This window comes from Macrobrachium nipponense, chromosome 38, assembly GCF_015104395.2.
Source record: "Macrobrachium nipponense isolate FS-2020 chromosome 38, ASM1510439v2, whole genome shotgun sequence".
Taxonomy (NCBI): Eukaryota; Metazoa; Arthropoda; class Malacostraca; order Decapoda; family Palaemonidae; genus Macrobrachium; species Macrobrachium nipponense.
Genome location: NC_061098.1, coordinates 48,942,142 through 48,955,197, shown reverse-complemented (window position 1 = coordinate 48,955,197; position 13,056 = coordinate 48,942,142). Strand labels below are relative to the sequence as shown.

The 13,056-nt window shown below is 48.0% G+C and overlaps 1 pseudogene; it reads right to left on the bottom strand.

Moving 5' to 3' along the window:
- Positions 1–258: 258 nt before the first annotated feature.
- Positions 259–4,541, bottom strand: LOC135209734 (uncharacterized; annotated as a pseudogene).
- Positions 4,542–13,056: the final 8,515 nt, after the last annotated feature.

The following is a 13,056-nucleotide window of genomic DNA, read 5'->3' as shown; positions in this document are numbered from 1 at the left end:
TTTCAAATTCTTTCTACACAAAATGATTTATTTAAACAAGGAAAATTTTAATATTATTGATAGCATTATCAGGAAGGAGGCCTTCTCTGAGGCAGTAGCATTGAATATTATAGCTGTTTCAATGAAATTTAATTTATATAGAATCTTCTCAATTCTTATTATCTTTTTCTCAACAGCATGTAGCTGGTGTATCAGGTTTCCTAAGGACATATAAAGATTTCAGTTGTCTTAGGTTTATTTCCTCTGATGTGTCGACAACACACAGGCAGTCATCTATGAGAGTATACAACAAAGTGAATTAAGATACTGGTTTACATGTATTTATAGCGGGCAAGGCGTGTGTAAACGGTGGGTAGGTCAGTAAGCAGGGATTTTAATTGGTCGTTTGATGGTGACGAAATCTGTCCCTGAGGCGTTGAGATCTTCTAGGTCTGTCCGGGGTTGTTGGCTTGGGCTGGGTGTTGGTACTATAAGCCATCCAGGTGACATGTCATCCATGCACTCTCTCCCTCTTTGTGGCAGTAAAGAAACACAGACTTGGTTTTTTCTTCTTTACTTAAAAAATGATATATATATAATGGATACAGACACACAACGATCCTTTGGTGGAGAGGTAATAATCTCCTACAGGGCTTGACTTCAACTAACCACACATACTCCCCACTCTCCAAGAGAACATCTTAAATAATCATTGACAATCAACAACAAGTAATATACAAACTCAACTAGTCATAAACAGTCATTTACACCTCTTCCTTAATAACCCACAACAACAGAAATACCTTTATACATAAACTGTCCAATTAAACCCAAACAGTAATTAACAGTTTCAAACAATAATTATACACTCCCCCCTGAATTACATTCACATATATTACAAACTCTAGCTCTTCTAACTCTTGTTGAATGTCTTGGAATCGCGTTACACTCAGCAACAGTGCTTGAATCTTCCTCTTTCCCCTCATCTTCATGAACAGGAAGCTGTATAAGAAGCTCCTCATCCTCAGCATCAGTAGTTTCCTCACTCAATATCAATCCTTGTGAAGAACACGAAAGAAGATCTCTAACATGGCGTGGAACTCCATTGACTTCAACAGCTTGTTCTGACAAAACTCTCGTAACCTTGGCTCTTTCAAATTGCATATTGCATCGCATGTTGGATGGTTTTACCCACACCTCATCACCTGCTTTGTAGGGGCCACTCACTGCCACTTTGTTCATTGAGCATGGATCCACTCCTCGGACTCTCACAGGGTAAGAATACAGCATACTGACAGGCAGTCGTTGAGTCGCAGTCATCACGAGGCATCAAATTATACAGATATACAGCCTCTGCAATGCTGCAGCCTTTCCTTGCAGCAATGACTTTAACAGTTCGATGGCATCTCTCAGCTATACCATTTCCTGATGGAACATAAGCACATCTAAAATTAAGATGCACGCACCACTTTTTTGCAAAGTCAGCAAATAGTTTGCTGCAAAAAACAGGGTCATTGTCAGTTAACAGTTCCTCCGGCGCTCCTCATTCATAGAACACTGTCTCAAGTTGCCCGATGATGCTCTCACTGGTCTGAAAATGGAGCCGACGCCAGATGGCAAATCGAGATGGTCCACAATCAATGAGAGTAAGATACGGCCATCCATCATAGTGAGTAATATCCATGCCAACTCTCTGCCACACTCTATCCACTTCCAGACTACCCTTCTGCCACTTTACTGGGGCCGGGTCTATTGACTGGCATGCCTCACAGCATTTGACAACAGCCTGTACTTGCCGCCTGGTAACTCCTGGATGGACTTTCTTCACAAAATAGAGAGTTCTTCTCACACCCGGGTGACAGCACAGCATGATGGATCTCCTTAATTCCATCACTAATGGCAGGGACAACAGAAGCACACACAAGTTTTGCATCTTGGTGACATGAACCAAGGTCCCTCAGCCAGCGCTGAGGTACACGTGTCAAACTGTCAGCTTTATTATTGGCAGATGACACAAGTGTAATAGACAGCTGGAGGTCACACTCTTCTATCAATGACAAGACTATTCCTAGTCTTCTTCTGATGAGCATTTCACTTGCGGCCTTAGTCTTCAATCTGCTTTTTCCTAAAAGTCCATCTGAAATCCATCTATGCACAGTAGATGAGTCAGTCATTAATTCCACCTTTTGTATCTTCCAAGCCAGTGCAAGATTCAATCCTTTAATGACTGCATCTAGCTCAGCCATATTGATGTGGCAAGAGTCGTCTTTCTGCAGCCAGCTGGCATCTTCCACAATGGAACCATTTACTTCCACTGCAACACCAAGCGCAAGAGAACTAGCATCCACCCAGATCTTGATTTGCACGTGCATTTCCACTGTCCTCTCACAGGGTCATCCTTCTTAACCTTCTCCAGAAGTTCCTGCAAACACATTTTGATGTAATCATCATTAATGACGTCGTCCCATCCTTCAGTGACTTTATTGACTCTTCTCTTGATGAATGCTACCGCCACTCGCAGCCATCCACAAACAGGGTAATGGCCTAACAGTCTACCACAGTATGAGAACACTGCTCGCCGAGTCAATTGTCTTGGTGCATCGCCCAGGTCATTGTCCCTTTTCCAAAAAAGACTCTCCTGCTCCCCCCAAACTCTCAGGCCCAATGCTCGAGCCCCTTCAGCAAGTCTTTGGTGTGGCTTACTTACTAGCCCAAAATTTCTAAGATGCTCCTCTACACGGCTGGCCTTAACAATATCTTCATTCACAAAGATGTCATCATATAAGCTGATGTTCCTTTTTCTTACATTGGGTCCTGAAGGAGAACACAGTTTAAAACAGATTTCATTACCATCGGAGCAATATTCAAGCCAAACCCCAGTCGAGTCAGGCAATACCTCTGGCCTTTGAAATATACAGTCTGGTATGGCCACAGAGACTCATGGATTCTTATTTGCAGGTAAGCTTTAGCCAAGTCTACTACAGATACATTCACTCCTTGCCTGCGCCAACTCACGTAGTTTGTCTGAGCACACATCCGAGTCTGCTGTAAATGCATCAATGTACGTATTCAGTTCTCTGAAGTCCAGTACAGGCCGCACCTTCTTTTTATTTTGCTGTACAACAGCCATGAGGGGAATAAGCCCCTTAGCTGGTCCATATTTATTCTCATCATAAGGAAGCAGCCAGCCATCATTCACCCATCTTTGTAGCTCTGATTCATACAGGTCCTTTGCCTCCTGAGGTACAGAATATGCCTTTACTCCATTCTCCAGGACGCCAGGCTCCTTACCCTCAGACCATTTCCATGTAGCTGTCCAACATTTAATCACAGGATCATAAATTGCACTAAAATCACGCTCATCCACCCCCACCTTCACATCAGCAGCTGCAGAAAAAAGAGTGTCTTCCATTCCAAAACGTACACCACCCTGGGTATCGACAGTGACTCCTCCTAGAGCCCTCACACCATCCATGCCGAGAAGAAATTTAAAACCGAGGGGCATTAGAGTAGTTACACATACAGAAATGCTGGCAGTAGCTCCATTTACTGAGCTGCAAGTGCACGACGCCCATTCCTTCACACACCCATTCTTGCCCACTCACAGTTATCATGCTAACTGCGCACTTGTTCCATGCCTTACAGCATGAGACATGAGCGATGCTTTGAGAACACCCAGTGTCTACTAACACGCAACACTGAAGACCCTCTACACTCAAAACAGTACTTGGCAGCACCTTACTCAGTGGGTTTGGAGAGAGGAGGCTGGCGCTGATGCCTCCTCTCCTTGCTCGTTTCCCGGGACAAGCTGATGCAATGTGCCCCATTCCACCACACCGATAGCACTTTAACCCTTCTCCGAAATCGACCATTTACTCGGTTGCGAGCAAAGACAGTCCCTGGCAAAGTGATTTGGTCCAAGGCATACATGACATTTCTGAACTGTTGTTTCTACTGGCACAGAACCCAAGCTTCCTGTGGCGCCAAAACATGTTTCCACTGAAACAGAAGGAAGGTCATCTTTCAGAATCGCCCGTGCCCGAGCCAAAATCTGTTCCAGATCGAGGGCCTCCATGCGAGACCCGGCTCTCAACAGCTGACGAAACTCTCTCTGGAAGTCCAGCTACAAAAGCACATGCAAGAGCTTTTTCAGAAATTCCTCCAAACAGGGATCCGAGTCGATGTAACTCAGCTAAGTAGACATCCGGTGCCTCTCCACTGTGCAACTTCCTACTGACAAACTGTTCATAGGCTACATAGGGATCAACAGCAAACGCAGCCAACAATGCTTCTTTCACCTTGTCAACCTTCTTCCTATCTGCTGTGGGTAACTGTAAGTACACTGCAAAGGCACCACCTGTAAGCCGCAGAGGAATCACACTGGCCACATCATCAACTTTCCGAAGCTTGCAAACCAGCTCCAACTTCTCCAGCCACTCCATAACAGATTGTGCGTTTCTGCCATCATACTCAGGGATCAGTTTCAAGTCGAAGTTACTCTCCATACTGCCTAGATAGCTTGTGGCAGTAAAGAAACACAGACTTGGTTTTTTCTTCTTTACTTAAAAAATGATATATATATAATGGATACAGACACACAACGATCCTTTGGTGGAGAGGTAATAATCTCCTACAGGGCTTGACTTCAACTAACCACACATACTCCCCACTCTCCAAGAGAACATCTTAAATAATCATTGACAATCAACAACAAGTAATATACAAACTCAACTAGTCATAAACAGTCATTTACACCTCTTCCTTAATAACCCACAACAACAGAAATACCTTTATACATAAACTGTCCAATTAAACCCAAACAGTAATTAACAGTTTCAAACAATAATTATACACTCTTTCTCTGCTTCTTCCTCTCTCTCTCTCTCTCTCTCTCTCTCTCTCTCTCTCTCTCTCTCTCTCTCCTCCTCCTCCTCCTCTCTCTCTTGTGACGGTACATGGAGTCGGTTGGTTTCTTTTATGTCTTCTTATGATGGTAGGAAGAATTTCTTCCGGCCATCTACTGTTAGCAGAAGCCCTTACTAACCAAGGTGCCCCATACTGAAGCTCTATCCTTACCAGGGAAGTGAAAGAAACTTCTAAAAACTTTAAAGCAAGCCAAGAAATAACAATAAGAAGGGCAGACAAAGCTGCTGCCCTGGTGCTCATCCAGACCTTTGAATATTATGAAAAACTGCACCAAATGCTGGTTGATCAATCCAAATTCAGAAAAATCAACAGGAACCCCATCGAAGACATCCGATGAGACATTAATAGGACAGTCGAAAGAGTCCATGCCACTAGGAATGCCCCCAGGCTTCCCCTTGCCCAGGGTGACTTTAATCCTGGATATATTTACGGCACAAGCCTGGAAATCCTCTCCGCCCAATTACAAGCCAAATCCTAACTCCAACTCACAAAATCGCGAAGACACTCAATGAACTCCTCACGTCATATATCCTTGACAGGTATTGTTTACAGTCGTCTACTGACTTTTTACGTAAACTTCAAGACTCTCCGTCTACAGGTATCATCGCCTCTCTTGATGTCAAGAGCATCTTCACAAACATTCCAGTCGACGAGACGATTGACAACATTCCTGATAGAGTATATAGATGTAATACACACAGGATTTGAACATCCCCGAAGAAGCCCTAAAAGCCCTACTTGAAATATGCACCAAGAAGGCCCCATTCACAACCCACAGAGGACATCTTTATTGCCAGATTGATGGCATGGCAATGGGATCCCCATTAGGGGTTCTATTTGCCAATTTCTACATGAGTGTCATCAAAGAAAGGGTTTTCAATAAGATCCCCTGCCCTCCTCAATACCATCGTTACATAGACAACACCTTCATAAGAGTCAACAGAGAAGACCTTGAAGCTTTAAGAAGGACTTTTGAAGAATGCTCCATCCTCCGCTTCATGTGTGAACTCAGCATTGATGGTGCCCTACCCTTCTTGGACGTTCGTGTACAGCAGACTCTTACAGGATACACCACCAAGGATTATAAGAAACCCACGAACCCGGGTCTATGCATTAATGGGTCCAGTGAGTGCCAAGATAGGTATAAAAGATCAGTGGTAGATGCCTTCATCCGCCGCACCCTTACGCACTGCTCCACATGGAGAGAAACCACCAGAGAGATCGAAAGGTCCACACAAGTCGTCCTCAACAATAACTTCGCAAATTGTATGGTCAAACATCTAACGCAGGACTCCATAAATAACTGGCACCAGGAAAGCACGACTGATACTAACAACCAAAGTGGAGCTATAAAAATATTTTATAAAAACTACATGCACCACAAATATTTGGAAGACAAAAAGGCTATTAGGAAAGTAATAAGTGAAAATTTCTCCCCCACTGCAGAAGGTGATAAAATTGGCCTCATGATTTACTATAAAAATATGAAAACCAGCCAGCTGCTTCTTAAAAACAACCCGGCGCCCCCAGAAACGTCTTTGAAAAGAAGGAGTGTCATCTAAGAATTCACATGCCCGGTGGAAGGATGCCATCACTCCTATGTCGGGATGACCACTACCAGACTCTCCAAGCGTCTCTCCTGCCATCTTCAAGAAGGGGCCATTTTCAGTCACTACAGGGAAAAATATAACAGAAGACCAGAAAGAGCTGAGCTTATAACAAACACAGAAATTAAACGCAGTAATGCCCAGCATCGAATTTAAAGTTGATTGGGAAACAGACAACAAAATTCTTTTTCTTGATGTATTAATAATTAGAGACACAATAGAATACAAATTTTATGTATAAAGAAAACCAACATTCCCGCTTTCATACATTCACTACTTTAGTTATCATGACATTTCTATCAAGATAGGCATAGCCAGCAACCTATTCTTAAGAGTCTTACAAATTTGTTCCCCATATTTCCTGGAAAAGGAATTTGAACTAATTCGTAAGCAGCTTCCGTCTTTAAGGTATCCTGACCATATAACTGAGAAAGCTGTTCATAAAGCAAACATAATTTTCTACCAACCCCCTCAAGACAAGACCAGAGAGATTCCCAACAATAAAATAAAGATCCCACACATGGACTAGGATTAAGACATTGGCCCAGACCCTCGGAAAATCTAATTCTTTTGCCTTTACCTACCCAAATACCCTAGCCAAATCCCTGATTAATGTCCAACAAAAGACAATAAACAAAGACACAGGAGTACATAAAATCCTATGCCTGGACTGTCACCAATCTAACATCGGTTTTACAGGAAAGTCACTTGCTCAGAGATTAATACAACATAAACGATCAGTTAAGTATGGACAACAGAGCTCAGTTATTTTTTATCATATAAATAACCATAACCACAGAATAAACTGGAATTTGTCACATATAATCTATAGCAGCAAATATCAGTATAAAAGCCAGATGATAGAGTCAGCCTTGATTAAACAAAGACAGGTGATGAACATCTATAAGGCTCCCTGGGATTCGGATATCATAGATAAAATCTTCCTTCAACTAATGCCTAAAGGTGAGTTTACACTAAGCTTCACCCCACAGTGCATATGTAAGACTCATCACCAACTCCCAAATTCTTGTTAGTCCCACCTACTGGACTGCTCATTAGGGTGTGTTAGTGGTGCGGCATGACTCTTGATGAGCAGTCCAGTAGTCGGTGCTAACAAGAATTTGGGAGGAGTTGGTGATGAGTCTCATGTGTGCACCGTGGGGTGAAGCCTAGTTTAAACTCCCTTTGGTAAATTAAAGAGGAATTATCAGAGGGGATAACTTAGAAAAACGTGCTACCTGTGGATGGATCTCTTGGTATAAATACTGCCTTTTATTTAACTTTTCTCATTCATTAATTAACTGAAGAGAGAGACAGCAGTCTCTGAAATATAGTACTTACTTTCTATATTTTGGCGTTTTTATGGGCTCCTATTATCAATTGCTGGAAAACCTATTCATTTCTTAATTAATTTTAGCATATTTAACTATTTATATTGCAGCATATCTATGTGTACGTTCAGTTTTGTACCCTATTTTGAAGTATTCTAAAAATTTATATTGGTGTATTTTTTTATACGAATAAAAAACGAAGTTTAATTAGTCCTTTATTTAACTTTCTGTTATGAATAGTTCAATTTTTTATAAGCAAATATAAAAACTTGGGATGGAACGAATATGTATTATGAAATTAATTTCTTTATCTCTCAAAAATGTGAGAATTGTAAATTGGTAACAAATAGATAAAGAATGTAAGTAGATATCCATTTTTGCGGAACTTGGTCTGTTCTCTGACGTAAATACCATTTTACCGTGATAAATTGACAGTGGTCAGTACTGTGTTTGTGGTTATGTATTGTTCTTGAGTGAGGGGATGTGAGGGATAGTACTGTGAGAGGTTGACAAAGAGGCAGGTAGAAGTGTACTGATTTTTATTACAGTCAAGGGAAATATAAATATACAGCATGCGGACGGAATGTGGTCACCGACCCGCGAGAGAGTAAAAGTGGGTCGGCGAGACCCGATTTGTGTTTCTTGAGAGACATAAATACAAAATATAAAAGTACACAATATGTGGTTATACAAGCTTTATTAACACTGACGGAAAGCCCGGCTGAATGACTCTCTCAGGGGAAGTGAGAACAACGCGAATGATGAATTATGTACAGAGAAAATTATGAATAAGCGTTGTCCTTACAAATACTCCCCCCCTAAGACAATAATTAGGTATGATTGTTGGCTGACTTCTTTGTACTTCGGGTAGTCACTCGCGGAAGCGAGCTGGACGGCGGAGGCGCCCTCGGGTGCGTGATATTAGTTGTTGTGGTAGATCCTCTGGGTTTTCCGGGGACGGGATGCCTCCCCTGAGGTGATCCTCGGGGGGTTCGACCGTCTTTCGAGGGGCGGCCGCGGCTACAGCTAGGAGGTTTGGCGATCGAAGGAGTCGCTTTTTTTCGAGGAAGATTGAGGCGCCCTGTGGAATCCGCGTCTGCGAGGTCCTCGTCCATGATGAAGGCTGGTTTCAGGCGATCGATTGTGACCCAGTCCTCGCGACCGTTGATGGATAATGAGATATGCCTTGTCAGTGCGCGTAGGACGCGGAGGGAAGGGACCGCGGTAGGGTCTCGTTAGAGGCGGGCGGCGGGCGTCGTCCCTGACGAAGACGTGCTTGCACGATGATAGGGCCTTCGGGAGGAAACGTTTGGTTCTGTCGGAGAAGGTTTTGACGCAGGGCGTGAACTTCCCGGCGGATTCCCGAAGCCTGGCGATGGAGACGTCAGCGTCGTCGGCATTGGTCGGGAAGAACTCGCCAGGGACTGTTAATGGCTCCCCGTATACCTTCTCCGCGGGTGATGCTTCGCCGTTTGCCCGCGGGGTCAGTCCTGAGACCGAGGAGGACCCACGGTAGTTGGCTCTTCCAATTTTCGTCGGTGCAGCGCGCCATCAGGGAAGCCTTGATCGAACGGTGGACTCTCTCCACCATGCCGTTAGCTGCTGGGTTGTAGGCGGTGGTGGCATGTAGCGACGTTCCCATTAGGCGGGCCAGGGCAGTCCACAACTCCGACAGGAAAACTGGTCCGCGGTCTGTCGTGATTTCGTCTTGGCACTCCGAATCGACTGATCCAGCTGGCGAGGAGTGCTTCGGCACATGCTTTCGTGGTCGCCTCCGACATCGGCGTTGCTTCGGGCCATCTGGTGGAGCGATCAATTACCGTCAGGAGGTACCTGGCGCCTTCCGAGGGGGCGGCAGCCAACGACGTCTATGTGGATGTGGCCGAATCTTCGTTTCGGCTGCGGAAATTTCCCCACGCCTGATTCCGTGTGCCGACTGATTTTGCTAGTTTGGCAAGGCACGCAGGTCCTGGCCCACTCGAGGGAGTCCTTCCGAATTCCATGCCAGACGAACTTCTCCGTCAGGAGGCGCACCGTCGTCCGGCCCGAGGGGTGCGAGAGTCCGTGTATGATGTCGAACACGGCTTTCCTTCGGGAGGCTGGGATCAGCGGGCGGGCGGGCGGCCCGTGCTGATGTCGCAGAGGAGCGTCATGCCTGCGGGTCCGAAAGGCACGTCTTCCCACTTGAGGGTGGTGATAGCAGTGCGGTATGCGGCAGTCTCCGGGTCGGCAGCCTGTTCCCGGGCGAGGTCTTCGTAGTCGACCCCGAGACGCACGGCATTGATTTCTATCCTCGATAGGGCGTCTGCCACGGGGTTCTTCTCCGCCAGGCACGTACTGGATGGTGCAACCGAACTCTGCGATGGCTGCTAGGTGCCTCTGTTGTCTCGCTGACCAAGCGTCGCCCGCCTTGGTGAAGGCGTGTACCAAAGGGAGGTGGTCCGTCCTGATCGTAAAGGGGGAGCCCTCGAGGAGGTAGCGGAAATGTCGCACTGCTTGGTACACTGCCAGGAGTTCGCGGGTCGAACGTGCTGTACCTCGTCTCGGCGGCTGATAGTTTTTTGCTGTAGAAGGCGAGTGGCTGGGGCTCGCCCTGGACCCACCTCTGCTCGAGGACAGCCCCGCAGGTGACGTTGCTGGCGTCGGTGGTGAGGCGTAAAGGTGCAGCAGGGTCTTGGTGGCATAATGTCGCCGCTCTGGCGAGGGCCCTCTTCGTCTCGTTGAAAGCCTTCTCTTGTTCGGCCTCCCACGTTAGGGCCTTTGGTTTCCCTTTCAGGACCTGTGTTAGAGGAGACATGGTGCGGGCGGCGGCGGGGATGAATCGGCGGTAGTAATTGACCATTCCGATGAACTCCTGCAGGGACTTGACCGTGGTTGGTGTTGGGAACTTCTGCACCACGCCTACCTTCGAGGCCATGGGGCGCACGCCCGTCGCGGAGATCTCGTGTCCGAGGAAGTCCACCTTCTCGGCGCCGAAGGTGCATTTGTCGAAACGGACGACCAGCCCGTTTTCCTGTAGGCGCTTCAGGACCGCTCGGACGTGATGTAGGTGCTCCTCCAAGGACCTGGAAAAATCAAGATATCGTCGACGTAGCAGACGCAGAAGGGCAGGTCCCCCAGGATGCTGTCCATCAGGCGCTGGAACAAGGTGGCCCTGCATTCCTCAGGCCGAAGGTTGAGTAATGGAAAACGAAGGAGCCAAAAGGCGTGATGATGGCAGTCTTGGGGACATCCTCGGGGTGCACTGGAACCTGGAAATAGGATTTTAAGAGGTCCATTTTTGTGAAGACCTTCGCCCCATGAAGGGCCCCTGTCAAATCCTGCATGTTTGGCAAGGGGTATTGGTCGGGGATTGTAACGAGGTTGAGTCTTCTGTAGTCTCCGCAGGGCCTCCAGGTGCCGTCAGGTTTCTGTACCATGTGCAGGGGCGACGCCCAAGGGCTCGATGCTTTCTTGCAGATGCCCATTCGTTCCATCTCCGAGAACGCCTGCTTCGCCTCCTGGAGGCGGCCTGGAGGGAGTCGTCGGAACTTCGAGTGTGTCGGGGGCCTGTGGTGGCTATGTGGTGGAATATCCCGTGCTTGGGCGGCGTCCCTGCCGCCTGACGAAGTTCCGGCTTGAAGACTTCGGGGAACTCCTCATTGCAGAGGTTGCCGTATTTGTGGGGGGCGATGGTACAAATTGTAGGGGCCCCCGCGGGCCTGCTGCTAGTGGAAGGGAAAGGCATGTCCCCGTGTCGAGGAGGGCGTTTGCGCCCACGTCCACCAGGAGGCCGTTCTGCGCCAGGAAGCCTGCCCCCAGTAGCGGGATCCTGACGTCCGCACCGGATTGTGAATTCCCAGACGTAGTTTCGCCCCAAGATGGATATCTCGAGGGGCTTCGTGCCGTAGGAACGGATGGGGGTCCCGTTTGCGGCGACGAGGGAGGTTGTTTTGTCGGGCTCGCGGCTACGGTCTTTTCCTGACGGCGGGAATATCGAGTGCATTGCCCCTGTATCCACCAACATCCTCCGGCCGGAGATCGCGTCGCGGACGTAGAACCCTACGGTGTGTGGTTCCGACGCGGCCGTTGTCACGGGCGGCCTTGGTTTTGTTTGCCGTCGTCGTTTTTTGACTGTTGGAAGGTGCAAGGGCTTTCGCACCTCCTGGCGAATCTCCCGAACCTCCGGTGGAAGCGGCACCAGGAAGTTTTCACCTCGCTGCGTGTAGGACTTCCCTTGGGATACGGCGCCGATCTCTTGCGTAGGGTCGTCGTTGTCTTCTTCCTTCTCTGCGGCCAGGCACACGGAGGATCGGGGGGGGGCGGCGAGCTTCGCGGCATTGTTTGACAACGTCAGCTTCTTGCCTTTTCTAGTAGTTCGTCGTCCTCTAGGGTGTACGTGTCGGTCAGCTGCTTTCGGACGTCCGGCTTGAGTTGCCGCAGGAATAGTTTCGCGGCTCAGGCTGATCTCTACCTTTTTTCCGTCGGGGCCTATTTCGGGCAGACGGACGAGCCCATCACAGTGTCCCAGGCATCTTGGGTGTCGGCGCCGCGCATGGGGTTCCCGACTAGGTCGAGGGCGCGGGGCGGCCCTTTCAGCGATAGGCACGGAATAGGCTGTCAAGAGCCTTTCTTTTATCTCGTCGAGCGTGACGAGTCCGATTCGTGCTCGACCGGTCAGCCAGTTAGATATTCGGCCGAGCACCTCTGTCGGGAGAGCCGCTGCGACGAGGTCAGCCTGCAGCACTTTGTTTGTGAGCCCCGCGATCCGGAATTGCCCTTCGGCTCGGAAGAACCAGGAAGACGGGTCAGCCGTTGTGAAGGGGGGCAATTTGACAGCTTGAGCGGCCGCTGTGTCAGAGTCCGTCGCTGGGGCGGGGGAGGCCCGGGTTTCCCGCGAGGTTTCCCGCGAGGTACTGTTTGGCGCCCATTGTCCTCTCTCACAAAAACGGTCGACAGAGTCGTGAATGGCGGGCCAAACCGTTTGAGGAAACGCCCTGAACACACCTTGGGCAGGTATGCCGTATTTAGTCCGTTAGAGGCGTTGGTTATTTCCACGGGAGGAGCTTTCAGAGATCTATACTGAGCAAGAGGCGCCGTATGAGTCCGTTAAAGATCTCTGAAGGTGAGCGGCGGTAGTGAGTCCCTTAATGGCTGAGCCAAAACCGCTTGGGTCACCGTCACTCCGGGGTCACCAGTTGTGAGAGGTTGACAAAGAGGCAGGTAGAAGTGTA